Raw genomic sequence first — 16,365 nt, 5'->3', positions numbered from 1 at the left:
GATATTCATTCTGGAAAACTTCTGTTATCTTCTCAGCGAAAAGGGTATCCAGATGAGCAAGTGTGATAATATAGCCCAAACGAGGAACTTTAATGCTTTAAAATTTTAGTTTATTTCAGATTTTCTCGAAAATTTTCAAAGGATCTCTGAAAATGAGTTGCTACTGAATTTCCAAAAAATACAAAATTTTCAGCTCTGTATTGAACAAGTCCTGACTATACTGTCAGAAATCACACAATAGGCAAAATCAATACATGAATCTCAATATTTTAGTCTTCAGTTGGAATTCGTTCCTGTCTTGGATCTTAAAAGCTCTGCAACACATTCCTTCAGGGCAACAGCAGTCTTTGGAGTTGAAAAAGTCAAAGAAATGGCTAATTTTTCTACATTCCCTATCTAATAGGTGATTGTTTCTTACATATAAGCATGTAAAAAGAACGTGTCATTGGTTTACAGTACATTTATTCTCTTAAAAACGATTAAGCACTGTTCGAAAACTACAGACTTCAGAAAAATACTACTAAAAGGGGAAATGGCTTACACTATCCATCACTTAGCATTTCTGTGGCACAAAAATCTTTCAGCAGTTCTACAGTAATGTGGTCTAATACATAATAAATATTTTAAGTCTTCTTCCGTATCAACCAATGAGGTATACTGCCTCATTCATTTTCCATTTTTCTCAGTGTTTAGTCAGTTTTTTGAAATGTTGAGAACTAAACCATATTTAGACCAACAGTTTTTAAAACTTTCCTTGCGACTTCCTCTAATATTACTTTCCCTCCACCATATTCCGAATGATTCTCATCCCGTCCTTATTGAGTTAATCTGATCTATTTGTAGTTTCCTTCCTATTCGTCTCATCGATTATTGTTTGCAGCTTCGATCGTAATTTTTTTGTATTTGACGGATGTTCCTCATTTCGAAGGCTTCATGGCGCCTCCTGTTTGTTACTGTCAATGTATTTCCCTCTTTCCCAAACTGCAGTATATTGCACACGAATGTCGTCAGTTCATTGTTCCTTGTTAAAGGATGTAGGTTATTTTAAATAAATAATTTTTGTCTCCTCGTACACTATCTTCACCTTCTTAGTTTTAATTGCAGTATTTTGCCAGTTGTGACAGTCTTCAGAGAAACGTCGATTGTGTAGTCAAACGATATAGGGTCTTTAATATTTTTACATGTAGTAAATGTAATTTGCACGTGCAGATGGTTAGCGGCCTTTATTTCCATCAAGGTATAATAACCTTCAGGTTTCTGCATGGGTAGTAATAATTTCCTGTGAACCCTACTTACGTAGTTGCGTTGTCTGCGGGCAAATTGTTAGAGCTGCAGTTTTTATTCTGTAGTTGATTTATATCTTTCGTTAAAAGTTTTAGTTACAAATTTGGTGACTGTAGCGAACATTCTCTCTGTATAATCATTCGACTTTTTGAGAACTTCAGCTGCTACCGTCCGTATAATTCTGACTATAAGTATCTAAAACACCCTGACTTGATCTTTGCAAACTTGCTACGTCCGTGATTTTTTTTTTTAGTTGCTTCGAATACAAGTTGCGTCTGCTGTGGTAAAAAATATGATAGAAACGTGATGGGCAGCCCGTTACTTACGTGCTCCATTTCACTTGCATCAAAGTTTTTATGGATTAATGTAGAACAAGTCGACTTGCAAATAGTTTCATAGGGTGGATACATGCTCGCCTTTTATACGTTCCCGACTGGCATGGTGGCCTACATTTAACATTAATCAACATATTTTTCAGTCTTCCGCTTGAACCTAAATATATTACTATTTTTAAAGTTTTTAAGGACCATCATGTTATAATTAAAAAGTTTCTTATGGAATAGGAGTTATCCAGATGAAATGATTTTATGACAACTTAAAACTTGCTTCATTGCCTTTCGGATGTGTTACGTTACTAGGCAAATAGTCGAAATTCGTTGTAGATGGATATTGAACTCTTTCAAACCGATTTAAAAACGAATAATATAGGTTATTGTCTATTCCGGAGCTGTAGGTATGCACCGCTGTTCGTCTTCTTATTGTTCTGGTCTTATATTGTTGAAGTAGAACTTCTGTTTGATTACAGTTGTTACTTCTACGATGTAATGGTACATGTAATAATTTTACAGCTGTGTTTTATGAGCGGAAACTTTCTGTCACCCAATGGTCACAACTTACCCATTTTGAAGTAATTCTTCAAATGACGTTCACTTAAATCATGTAGTAAACATGTTTAGTTAAAAATAACGTGCCCTGGTTCGACGAGAGCTAAATCTTTCAAGGCTAAACGGCAGTTCTGCTGAAGTGCCGAACCAACAACTAAAATCTTTAATTATATTGACTTACCTTACTATGTCTTCTAATAGTGCAAGGTTACCCAGGAGGAAATCCAGTAAACATGGGTTCTAAAACTCATACCTTAAGAGATGTAAGCACTTGTTCATCCTCGCTACTGTGAACCAGTGCTAATAGCTCTACAGGTATATAGTTTAGGTTCTATGTTTACTCTACATTTTGTTCTTGCTTTGGTCCACCCTACTGACTCTTGAAATATGATAAGCAAAAAGCTTTTAGTAGAATTTTTTTCCAAGTGTTGAAGATAAAGTGCTTATACCTCTTGAGATGTGCATTTTAGAGCCTATCTTTTCTTGAGTTTTTTGCATCGAATTATCCTTCTTGTGACATGCCTGAAAATCGACGATTCCCCTCTCAATAAGGTGCTGACAATTATTCCTCTAATTTCACAAGACTATATCTTCTACATAAATCAGGACTGCACCTATGAGTGTATTTCAGCTTATGCATAAAAATCGAGAAGTTTACCCTAGCGCCATTCGTATGCTGTCAGTTCACGTGGTTCCCGATAGGGGCTCCCTGGAGTGGCGCCTCGCTTGCTCTCTCGTTCTTACCAACATTCAGTTTGCGTCGCGACGGGGCGCCTATAGCACAGCGACAGCGTTCATGTACAGTTGTGCCACGTGATCTTCGTAGAGAATACGACACAACATTTCTTACAATGTAAGAGGGCACAGGTATATCGCACTGCACCATTGGCATCGAAGGTCACATCTTATGGTATATGTTTTCCATTTTTTCGGGGGGGGGGGGGGGTTGCGAAACTCTTGGTGTACGTGCTTCCCCTTCCAACAAGTTTGCGTGAACTATGATTAGGTATATCAATAATAGCGATTATAGTAACGTCAGACACGCGTGCAAAAAGTACAGAGCGAGACTGGTTTCGGTCTGGAGATATGTCACGTGTCTATTGGAGGGCAGGTTCAACATTTGTGAAAGGCAAATGAAAACTTTGTTCCTAAATGTAAATTGGAAAAGTACCACAAGGTTTAATGTGTAGGCGTGTACAAAATATATCCATTCAGAATACTGGATATGTAGTCCTATATATAAGTTAATGTGTATATCAAGTTTCTCTCTTCAGTCATGTATGAGATTTAATTTTGTGAAATCGGTTTAATACTTATGAGACCTCATTTATTATTTGTTTCCAGTTGAGGGTATAGTTGCTCCGTTGTTTATGTACCCAGGGTGTACACGTAAAGGTTGTTGCAGGTTATATCCCTTAATACCTATACCCATATATGCTTAAAATGGAACGATCGCGTAGATAACGTTGTTGTGAAAGCAAATCAAAGACTGCATTTTATATGCAGAAACGGCAACAGGGCTACTAAGAAAACTGCTTAAACTACACTTGACCGTTCTCTGCTGGAGTACGGCAATGCAGTGTGGGATCCTTAGCCTGTAGGATTGTTGGAGGGTAGTGAAAAAGTTCAAATAATAGCATATCGGTTTGTATTAACATGAATTAGGGAAGACAGTGTCACGGATATAATACGCGTGTCGGGGTCAAAATGATTAATAGAAAGTCATTTTACGTTGCGGTGAGATATTTTCGCTCTATTTTAGATTCCAACGTTCCGCTCCAAATGAGAAAATATTTCATTGGCACTCATTTACAGAGGGATAAATGATCATTGTAGTGGAATGAGAGAAATCAGAGCTTTTACGGAAGTGTTTCAGTGTTCGCGGTAAGAGAGTGGAACGGTAGAGAAATCTACATTTATACTCCGCAAGCCACTCAACGGTGTGTGACGGAGGGCACCGTACAACTGTCATTACCTCCCTTTCCCTCTCCTCGGAAGGTATAAGGAGGGAGAAGCAATTTGTTCGGTACCTCATCCAGAAACGCACCCTCTCGAAACCTGGACAGCAAGCCACACCGCGATGCACAGCGCGTCTCTTGCAGAGTTTGCTAAACATCTCCGTATCGCTATCACGCTTACCAAATAACCCTGTGACGACACGCGCCGCTCTTCTTTGGATCTTCTGTGTCTCCTCTGTCAACCCAACCTGGTACGGATCCAAAACTGATGAGCAATACTCAGGTATAGGTCGAACGAGTGTTTTGTAAGCCACATCCTTTGTTGACGAACTACGTTTTCTAAGCACTCTACCAATGAATCTCAATCTGGCACCCGCCTTACCAACTATTAACTTTATATTATAATTCCACTTCAAATCGTTCCATACGCATACTCCCAGATATTTTACAGAAGTAACTGCTACCAGCTATCATATAATCATACAATAAGGATTCCTTCTTTCTATATTTAATAGTGTGAAACTGATTCGATGAATCCTCTGCCATGCGCATAACTGAACTGCAGCGTAGTCACGTAGATGTAGATATACTTCATTTCTCGCAAAAATGTTCATATTTCTGAATGTTTATTTCGTACTCATACATAATATAATTCAATTGGCGCGAGATATTTACATGTAGTTTCCTTGTAAATTGTGTTTCCCACATGCATACTTACATGTAGCAAACGTCACACCCTGATTGACTTTCTCTTGAAGACTTGTCGGTAATAACGAAGTTTCAATTAAAATAAAAAGTCAGTCGTCAGTTGCACAAGAGAAACTTTACTTGCTTCGCTTTACTGGTATAGACATTTTAAACTGTCTTTAGAATAGAATTTGTGTCGATTCAGTAGTAAGGTAACGTCAAAAAAGAATCAGACGGTGATGTCCTTTGCTGCAGAATCAATATAACAGAGTGATATCGCTAAAATACATGACACGTGCGATGAGTGGCAAACACTTAACTGTCAAACTTCGTATCGTACATAATAATTATGTGCGACAAATACTAAGTACAGTATGTCGTTAGACAGTTAACTCTTTGCCGCTCATCACTATTACCTCGTACATTTAGCGTTGTTACTATGTTTTGTTGAGTCTGCTGCAAAGGATATCACCGTTCGATTATTATTTTGATGTTGACTTACTAATGACATAAGCCTATTTCACTTCTGAAGGTAGTTTAAAATCTGAAAACCAGTAAAGTGCACCGAATAAAACTTTTCTTGTGCTGCTCATAACTCACTTTTTATCTTTATTCAGCTACCAAACAACAGCCATGAAGAAAACCATAACAATGAATTTCTTTAGATGTATATTTTCCTAGAGACTAATTTCCTTTACGTCAGAAGGAAGGAATAATCAAGGCCTAGATTAACATACCTATTCGTGTGAAGGAAAAATAAATATGTCACCATCCTAAGAAAGACTCATCCTTGCGGACACAACAGTATTGTCACTTTTGAGGTAGTTAATAGACGCCCATTACTCCGCACACCACCTTTTGTAATGTCTTTCGTTCTTTGTGCACGACTGTGTGTGTGTGGGTGTGTGAGAGAGAGTGTGAGAGAGAGAGAGAGAGAGAGAGAGAGAGAGAGAGAGAGAGAGAGAGAGAGAGAGAGAGATAATGCTCTCTCACCATTGTGCTGAAACAAACACTCGTGTCGGCGGTGCGCTCCCAGATGAGACTGTCACACACAACTAGCGTGAACAGAGCAGTACGGGAAGTGACGTCTCTGATCTCGCTACGGCCTGTTTGATATTCAGGTCACGCTTGGGTAAGTTTGTAATAATCTGAAATTAAAATGAGCGCTAGTGTTCCCGCGGGGAACATTGGATGGCTGAGCGTTACATTTGGGACTCTGTGTTATTGGTGCGAAAGAGTAACTAGCAGCCAGTTGCTACATTTCCAATACAGGACCGCACGCAAAAGCTGTGTGGAACACTGCTCGTTACAGAATAGCGTAAAGTGCAATGCACGCTCTTATGGCGTGCCGGTTCCATGGCAGAACTGGTACACTGTTAGTATGGCGGCATCTAACGGAGAGCAGCCATCGTAGCGGACAATGTTTATGTTGCAGTCGGAGTAAACAGTCTCCGATATTGGACCACTTCACCTTATGTAAACAAGACCTTGAGTAGCTGCAATTACAACGCAATTATGAATTTGTAATATACACATGCTGTATCAACACAGGTCAATGAGATCCATAATTGAAATGTGAATACTCAATATTTATCTTCAGTGCTACAAATCAGCCCGCTATGTGACAGAAGTTAGATATACTAATGGAACACAAGACTTAAGAGTTTTAAATTCACTCATCTGGTAACTCAATGAGTACTTCGCATGAATTACTTTCTACAATATTTACCGAAAACAAACTGTACTAGCGGTGATAACATCGGTAATGGATCCTAGACGTTAGACTACAAAAATACAAATTCTAAGGCCGTAAACAGCTTGCGAAAACATTTGGAGACTTTTGGTAAATTTGCAACAGTAAGCAGCCTCAAAGCATTACTAACAGGTCCAACTGCAACACAGCTGTATTATGTTGCTATTGCAACGAATCAAATGCTGAAGACTAGAATACATGTGTACGTTTCCTTCCAGCCCTGTGTATACAGACGCAATGAAACATCCTCATGTTTAAGGTTCTAAGGTTTCCAGAATGTGTGAAACAATGCCAGGAATCTGGGAATGATGATGCAGATATCATGATAAAAACAAAATGTAATAAAAGGAAGCCTTAGTCCCAACGCCCTGTGGCATCAATCTTAATAGTGCAAACACGGGCAACAATACGAGTAAGGAGACTGGAATTTACCCTCGATTGGCATATGGACGCCCGGTACCAACCAGGTAAGAAATACCATAATCTGAAATGAAGCTGACCTTGTAGCAGTGGATGGCTGATGTGACAGCTACAAAATATAATCACACTGTTATTGCTGCTGCTGCTGTTGTTGTTGTAGATGTTCTTGTCATCAGTCCGAAGACTGGTCACTTAAGAAAGGACAAGTTAACTCTCAGTTATTTTTCGTATACGGAAAATTATTAAAGACTTTGTTACAATCAGATTGAATATGAGCGACACTCTACAAAGCTAACAACCTGATCAGATGTTGATGGAACATGGTTGGGCGCTAAAAGTATGAGGTATTTTTATGGTTCTTAGTACGTAGAAATGGCATATTGTGAGTTGAAAGCAATTGGCGGCGGGCCCATCCCTGAGTAAATCTTGACAGACAGGCCCATATCCGTACAGGACAGACGTGGCAGCCCCCCTCCCCTGCCATACAGGTTACCAACAGAACAATGCTGTGATACCAGCCATGGTGCCAGCTGAAGCCTGGGCTGGGGCGATGGTCTGAAGGAACGCATCTACACAGTGGAGTCATAAAACAGGAATTGTGTGCACAGTCATGCATAATAAACTTTCACAAGTTTTTGTGTTCGCCGATACTGCAGATAGGCCTGTGAACCAATTCCATTGGACGCCACTGTTGTATAAGGAACTCCAGCATCTGAGAAAGGCTTAGAGATAGAATCTTTATTACACCTCATAGCGAGGACTGATAAGCTCCAAGGCACAGGCGATTTAGATCAAGATCTTTAAGATTGTATCTATTTGCGTTTTGCTGTGGAAGGCGACACGACTTCTGGGAAAATCACTTTCCCCTCTGCACAAACTTAAAAAATGCAGTAATTGGCGGTTTCTTCTTTTTTCCAGAGATGTAGGTTTCTTAACTCTTGCCCTGGTTCTACATGAGTTTGTTCTCTCAAGTGGGAGGGGAGATTTAGTGCCTCTAGAGCCCTGTGATAGGCTTAAGACGGTATTTAGGAGATGTCATTCATGCGCTTCGTGGGGAAATTGATTTTTTTTCTGGAGAGCTGTTAAGCACTCGGATGCAGGACGTTGGTCTGGAGGTACTTCTAGTCGAGGCTCTGGCTTGTGTGAATGGTACTTGGGACCTGTCCTGAGAATAACTTCATTTGCCAGTTGTTTACACTCTGCAGCCTGTGGTGAAGTTCTTACTGTACTGATAGTGTCTCTTCAAATGTCTCTTACTGCTTGTTTACCAAGGACATACTTATTCCTTTTTGGTTTACCAGTCTTGACGTGTGGCACCCTCGTGCGCTCTGTTGTATAAGTGAGCCAAATTTGTCCTTGGTATGACCAGCGAATGGGTATGTCACACACTCAAATCTACCGTGGTTTCAGGGTTCTGGTAAACAGTAAATTGCGATCCATCTGCCTGAACGATAGAACATGAGAATTTTGCATTTCTTTCGTGGCCACGATCGATTCACAGGTGCCGCCTCCACATCTCACTTCCGCCGCACACGTCTCGCCAGCTGCAATTTACATCGACCGCACACGTTCTGCCGCTCCGTCATTGTCAGGGCATAAAACTGCCACTTGCTCTCAGCTGCTCCTATACAGAGAAACGTCAGGAGATTTGATCAGTGCAACTCTGCTCAGTGTCAGATCATATTGCATTATCCACATATTTATAGCCAGAGTCAAACCATGTGCGCCAACTCTGGATCCTTGTGCTGTGTAACGCCGTCACGCGAGGTGGCGAAATATATTCAACTATGGCCAAAGCTAATGCGGGGTGCCCTAATCCAGTGCCGTTAGTCTCCGGCAGTTAAAGAAAGGGGGACGGAAGACTCTCACATTAAATAAACTACGAAAACAACAAAATAAGCATTTTACAACAGGAGTAGCTTCCCATACCAATGAAAAAACTTGGACAAGTTTAAAGACGTATTAAACTGTTAAAGAATGGGTCAGAAACTGGCATAGAATAACTAGACACTTAATGCCTTAGAATCAGAAAACTGCAGTTGTATGAAAGATTTTCTAGATTACAGTTATGTAAGTCATCGAGCAGTGGTCTCCACTGTCCGCTTAGGCATTAAAAGTGAGAAAAACAGCAGTTGCAGTATGTGATCGAAAGTATCCTGTCACCCGGCTGAAAGTGACTTACAAGTTCGTGGCGTCTTCCACCGGCAATGCTGGAATTCAATATGTGAAACATAGACTTTGTGAAAACCGAATCAGAAGAGAATCGAAGCATTTGAGATGCAGTGCTCCAGACGAATGTTCAAAATTATGTGGACTGATAAAGTAAGGAATGAAGAAGTTCTGTGCACAATCGTGGAGGAAAGGAATGTGTGAAGAACACTGATAAGGAGGAGGGGCAGGATGGTAGGACATAGGTTAAGACATCAGGGAATGGTACTAGAGGGAGCTGTAGAGGACGAAAACTGTAGAGGAAGACAGAGATTGTAATATATCCAGCAAATAAATGAGGGTTTAGGTTATTAGTGCTACTCTTAGAAGAAGAGATTGGCACAGCAGAGGAATTCGTCGCGGGCTGCACCGAACCAGTCAGAAAAAACTATCTGAACGAGGAACTTCCAGGGAAATGAATAGGCACATCACCTGAGGGTGGGAACTCGTCACAGAAACCTCCAGATCAATAACACTCAGAATGCTTCGGCATGCAACCACATTATTCAGTAGTGAGCCCAGACGTGTATAAACTAAAACGGTCATCACTAAGCGCATTTTCTGACATGACAAACATGGTCAGTGCAGCTTTGTTCTGCTTATTTCTGTTCCGTATTTGCCCCGATTGATAGCAATTGATCACCAATTTAGTATTGGAGGGCAGCGTGGAGGGTAAAAATCGTAGAGGGACACCAAGAGATGAATACACTAAGCAGATTCAGAAGTGTGTAGTTTGTAGTAGGTACTGGGAGATGAAGATGCTTGCACAGGATAGAGTAGCGTGGAGAGCTGCATCAAACCAATCTCAGAACTGATTACCACAACAACAACAACAACAACAGTATTACGTTTTATTTTATGTTCAGGCCGTAAATACGAAGATACCTATTTGTGTTTGCTGATCGTACCAGACGTACAAATATTTATTGACGGATAGGTTGCATAAAACGACAAAAGTAGGACCAGTTGAATGACACTATGTACTAAGATAATGTACAAAACTGCTGAAAGAGGAAACGGTGTTAGGGAATAAAAAAGCAGTAGTAGCAGAAGTAAAACGTACTGGTGATTCTCGTGTACAAAAATGTCAATATCATTCTCTGATAAAAATATCGAGCTGTTGCGGATTTCCCATGATTATTAATTGACAGAGGATGTGGGTTACACAAAGGAAGTAGTCAAGAGTCCGTATTTTAGAAACACGTATGGTCAGCTGTACGGACTGGAGGCCGTGGCGGCGGCGGCGCTCAACAGGGGAAAGCGCGCATCAGCACAACTGCAGGAGCGCAACGCGGCGTGGAGAGGAGACGAGAGAAGGGGCGAGGCGCCGCTCGCCGGCCACTATTGTTCCGTGCGAGGCGAGGGCCCTCCAGCCGTCGATGACGTCAGCGCGGCAACCAAGTGGCGCGCGGCGCGGCGTGGAGCGCGTGCTGCTGCTGAGGCAGGACGCGGCGGCGCGCCGTGGCCGGCCACAGCCGCGTTGCCACCCCCACTCTACGGCCGGAGCCGCGCGGTCAACGTGGCAAGCCAGGATACACACACACACTATTGGCCGACTAAAGACACCGTCCAGGAGTCACTTGTTTCACCTCCAACGCTGTGCGCCGACGTGATTTTATCTACCAAATGTTCTCCTGTGACAACCGTGACGAGGTGTGGTTCAAATGGCTCTGAGCACTATGGGACTTAACATCTATGGTCATCAGTCCCCTAGAACTTAGAACTACTTAAACCTAACTAACCTAAGGACATCACAGAACACCCAGTCATCACGAGGCAGAGAAAGACGAGGTATGAGCAGACTTGTTTTCTTTTTCTACAAGATTAACTACTGTCTCTTGTAACTTTAGTTACATGTTCCATAGAGCTTTTAACGACTGTTTTAACGAAATAATGTGGAATGGGCCACTTTATGGGGTGTGTATATTATGTGGTTGTTTTAACATTACTGCACATGAAGTTAAAATCTTCTGGGTTAAAAGGCCTTTTCATATTTCTTCTAAAATGACCGACGTTTCGATCCCTCTGCTGGAACTTTCCTCAGGAGCTTTTGGTGTTGACTACTGCTAGAACACAGTGCTCTAGCAGTAGTGGACACCAGATGATCCTGAGGAAGATCCCAGCTGAACACAGTGTTCTAACGGTAGTGGACACCAGAAGATCCTGAGAAAGATCCTAGCAGAACACAGTGTTCTGGCAGTAGTGGACACCAGAACATCCTGAGGAAGATCCCAGCAGAGGGGTCAAAACGTCGATCATTTTAGAAGAAACATGATGAGGCCTTATAACCCAGAAGATCTTAACTTCAGTGACAACGGCCACGAAAGCTTGCAGACTTATATATTACTGCACAGAATAACTTTTTACCACTACTGATAAAAATATATTTGAAAGTTTTTTTTGTTTGTTTTACAAGTTACCAACTTCCAATACAAATTCGTCCGTGAAATAAAATGAATTGAGCAGGTGGAATAATTTTAGGTTAGATTTAAAAATTAATTTACTATTGTCACACATATAACGTTATTAGGCAATTTTTTGTTACAGCACATTGAACTCCTTTCTGAGCCAATGGCAGCTTTAATAATGGGTAATAAAGGTCAGTTGTTCCTCTATTGCTGTAAGTGCTGATATTACTATTCTTCTCAGATTATGATGGATTGTTTGTGACGTATTTTATTAGGGATGTATGTCAGCTGTTACACAGTTACACTGCCTAATTCCTTGACGAGGTGCCTCATGGTGACCGAGTGTGTACACCAGTCTAATTTTTCTTGTTCGCTTTTGTGGCGCCAAACTTTCCTTCTAACTGGTGAGTCACACCAGAAAATTATTCCCTGATGCTTTATATTCAGTGGAAATATGCGACATATCTCAGGATATTGATTAGTTTGTTTGCAAGACTAGCGATTATGAGAAAGGCATAAGTATCTGAAATTAAATGTTTGATATGTACAGTAATAAACTTCTTCAAGTTCAACTTTTTATCAGCGTATACACACAAAAAATTTCGAATTATCTACCTTATTTACGGACTCCTGCTCATGTGCTAGAGCAATTATTGGCTTGACTCTGTCTGGCGTAAGGAAATAAATATAGTGCGTTTCCTCAAAATGAAGGGAGAGTCCATTTTCAAAGAACCACACAATAATTCTTTGTAAAACGTAATTGACGTTCTCTTCTATCACTTACCCTCTAATTTAATTTAACATTAGAATCGTTTGCGAAAAGTATAAATTCTGGTTGTTGAATATTAAGTGGAAGTTCATTCACATATGTAAGGAATACAGTGGACCAAAAATTTAGCCCTCTGCCACCCCCTTCTTAATTTCTCCACAGTCTTTAAAATTTTATCTCAACATTGTTTTAATAATTCATCTTAACTTCTGTTTAAATGCTGTTAAAATCAGTTGTGTTTAAAGCCATCAATAACTTGCTTGTATAACGTACATTCATCAAGATAGCACATTTATATTTGGGGATTGCAATTGCATTAACTGTGCCACGTTAAAGGTTTGTTCTGGACTGATTTTATCTAAGGATAACTGTCTCTCAAGGAAAGTATGCTATCAGTTGAGATAATGTCCATCACTCGGAAGAAAACGCTGTCATGAATGCTTCAGCGAGAAAGATGTGCACTGCCACATGTTCCAGAGCAGAATAGTATGCACATTTCTAAAATCGTTTGCATGAATCTAATTACGACAACATTGGAACGACGACTGACTTGGTGAGGTTCGATCGACGCAACTTCATTAAATGCTCTTACCTGATACTTCTGGAATGTTGCACAAGATTTGGTACGTAGGACATCCGCAACTGAGAGCCATGATAATTTAGAGAAATTCCATTGAGTAGTACTAATGTTTATTCAGGCAACGACCAGTTTTAGGATTTTAAAATCCCGTCTTCAGGTGTATGATATTATTGTATTTGGTAATACTGTATGTTAGGTGTTACCAATACATTAGTTCCATACACGTGAAGATGGAATTTTAGAATCCCGAAACCGATCGTGGCTTGAATAAATATTACTACAACTGAAGCGGAACCGAATTGTAATTCTAGAATACTGTTGGTCAAATTCTTCATACATGTGTTTATGGAATCAGAGACTATCTTGCAATGCGGTTACCAACTTCTTGAAAAAGGAAGTGTGTGCTCCTAAAGAACAACGTATTTTCTCCACGACTCACGTTTCGTTTTATTCTACGGGAAACACTCTCAGTGGTAGGTTTACTGTCCATTTCTTGCTTACAGTCCACGTTTAACTAGAATTTTCTCATTTGGAAATTCATTAAAAAACTGAAAACAAAATGGTAGTTCATAAATGGCGAGCAACGAAATACAACCTAGACCATATCGTTTTAACGGTCAGTAATCTAGACATTGTGCAGCCACGGGTTGGAGAAACCGAAGTGAGGTATTGTTTCCTTGTTTTGTTGTTCCAACTCTGCAGCCATTCACGGATTGCTTACTGTGCTTCCTTCTTTGATAGTGTAGAGGCTTTTAATGACTCTTAATAAAAATAGCGCAATGGATATTAAATGGCTCGAACGATGATGGAAGTAGAAAATGTTTTAGGAACTGGAAAAAATTTCAAATCGAGGCACATATGGTTCCGTTTTTGGTCCGTTCTTATTCTTATTCGGCAGACACTGATCGGAAGCTTTCCTTGGCAGACACAATGGAACTCTATTTAGTTAAGGAACACAGTTCAATCAGTTTTACGTTTATGTTTATTTCTTTCCTGTCGATCCATATGTTGTTTCTAACTGCTGCACACATAAAAAATATCTAATGGTTCTGAAACTTCATTGTGGATTTTCTTTTCGATGCATTTATTTCAGTTACTTTAGTTGATATTCAGACTTCCTGTACATGTAGATATTATGAACAACAGTGCTCGCCAGAGCGTCATTCTAATGACACTCTAAAGCTGCATTAACAGCTATCTACCAATTTTTGTTCAAGGTATTGAGTGAAATTCGTCAAGAAATTCGCACTTCAATTGCCAATTAGCTGAGAGCGTCTATGTTGAAGTGTTTATTTAACTATTTCATTTTTACTACAGGAAGTTCTCCTCGAAACAATTCAACTGAACTATTGACTGTGAGCCAGCTACTGCAGTAGGCGTGAGTTCTATCAAGCACAAACCGACGTGTGCAAACAGATAACAGAGCAGTATTATCCGACTGACAGCAGTGCTACAGCTTCGTACAAACGGTACGGTTTGTGGTTAACAGTCCACAAATAAATGGCTGTTATCCTGTACTGGAGATACGTTAGTCGTGTTTACGATACGTTAGGTTCTATTCGGTTCACCTCTTGCATTTGCGTAATGAGGGCTTTAACCTCATCATCTCAAGAGCTACAGTAACAGTATACCACAAACCACATTCGCAGTGTTTATCCCGACTCCGTATCGAGACATTCTTGGGCACCAGGGATTTGGTCCTTCCTATACAATGAATGCCGTCGGTGAATATCAAAACAAATCACTAGCATTTGTCAATAGCACGACAATACGCTGTGAGTGACTAGCGAAGAAGGTGATACCCTAGCATGTCGTGTTTGATGGATATACACTACAGAGCCAAAGAAACTGGTAGACCTGCTTAATATCTTGTAGGGCCCCAGCGAGCGGGCGGTAGTGCCGCAACACGACGTGGCATCGACTCGACTTATGTCTGAAGTAGTGCTGGAGGGAATTGCCTCTAAGAATCCTGCAGGGCTGTCCATAAGTTCGTAAGGGTACGAAGGGGTGGAAATCTATTATGAACAGCACGTTGCAAAGCATCACAGATACGCTCAATAATGTTCATGTCTGAGGAGTTTGATGGCCAGCGGAAGTGTGTGTTCCTGGAGCCACTCTATAGCAACTCTAGACGTGTGGGGGTTACATTGTCCTGTTGGAATTCCAGAAGTCCGCCAAAATGTACAATGGACATCAATGGATGCAAGCGATCAGACATAATGCTTACGTGCGTGTCGCCTGACAGAGTCGTATCCAGACGTATCAGGGGTCCCATATCACTCCAGCTGCACACATCCCACACCGATACAGAGTCTACACCAGCTTGAACGGTCCCCTGCTGACATGCAGGGTCCATGGGTTCATGAGGAGATTTCTATACCGTACACGTGCATCCGCCCGACACAATTAGAAAGGAAACTCGTCCGACCCGGCAACATGTTTCCAGCTATCGACAGTCAAATGTCGGTGTCGACGGTCCCAGGCGAGGCCCAAAGCTAAATGCAGTCATCAAGGGTACACGACTGGGTCTTCGACTACGAAAACCCATGTCTATGATGTTTCATTGAATGTCTTGCACGGTAGCACTTGATGGCCCAACATTGGACTCTCCTGCAATTTGTGGAAGGGTTGCACTTCTGTCGCGTTGAACGATTCTTTTCAGTCGTCGTTGGTCCCGTTCTTACAGGATCTTTTACCGGCCACAGGTATGTCGGAGATGTGATGTTTTATCGGACTCCTGATATTCACGGTACCCTCGTGAAGTGGCCGTATCGGGAAATCCCGACGTCATCGCTACCTCGGAGGTGCAGTGTGCTGTCGCTCGTGCGCCGGACTATAACACACGTTCAGACTCACTTAAATCTTGATAAACTGCCATTACAGCAGCAGTAACCGACTACTGCGCCAGACCCTTGTTGCCTTATATAGGCGTTGTAAACAGCATTGCAGTATTCTACCTGTTTACGTATCTCTGTATTTGAATACTCATGCCTATACCAGTTTATTTGGCGCTTCAGTGTCGAAAGAGATATGTTGTTGATACCTTCCTGCTTCTGCTTAGTACGGTATGTAGAAGTACATTAGATAAATTAAGACTCCGCAGCTCAATAAATCTGACTGATGGTCTTCTGCTTCCTTCGGGGTTCTGAAATTGCTACACTTAGCAATGTATCAAGTGAAGCTCTCTTGGCAAGGCTGGTACCCAAGACTTTTCTGTTATTATTGCTTGAGATAAGAGTCCGGTCCAAGATACTTCGGTAGCCCACCGTTAGAAATGAGTTTGTACTTTCTTTCCCGCGTCCACTATCAATATCTAGGTAATACGCCGCCATTTCACCCACTGTACGTGGAGCTCATATATAATACGCATTACGTGTTACAAACTGCGTGAGGCTAAACTAAAGAGTTTGAATT

The 16,365-nt window shown here is 41.1% G+C and overlaps 1 protein-coding gene across 1 annotated transcript in view; it reads left to right on the top strand.

Moving 5' to 3' along the window:
- Positions 1 to 16,365, top strand: part of LOC126282372 (head-specific guanylate cyclase-like) — a gene marked incomplete at its 5' end in the record, with an annotated part of 445,895 nt that overhangs the window by 277,144 nt on the left and 152,386 nt on the right. The window lies entirely within an intron of this gene.

Source organism: Schistocerca gregaria, chromosome 7, assembly GCF_023897955.1.
Source record: "Schistocerca gregaria isolate iqSchGreg1 chromosome 7, iqSchGreg1.2, whole genome shotgun sequence".
Classification (NCBI taxonomy): Eukaryota; Metazoa; Arthropoda; class Insecta; order Orthoptera; family Acrididae; genus Schistocerca; species Schistocerca gregaria.
Note: the sequence above shows the minus strand (reverse complement) of the source record. Positions and strands in the feature narration are given on the sequence as shown.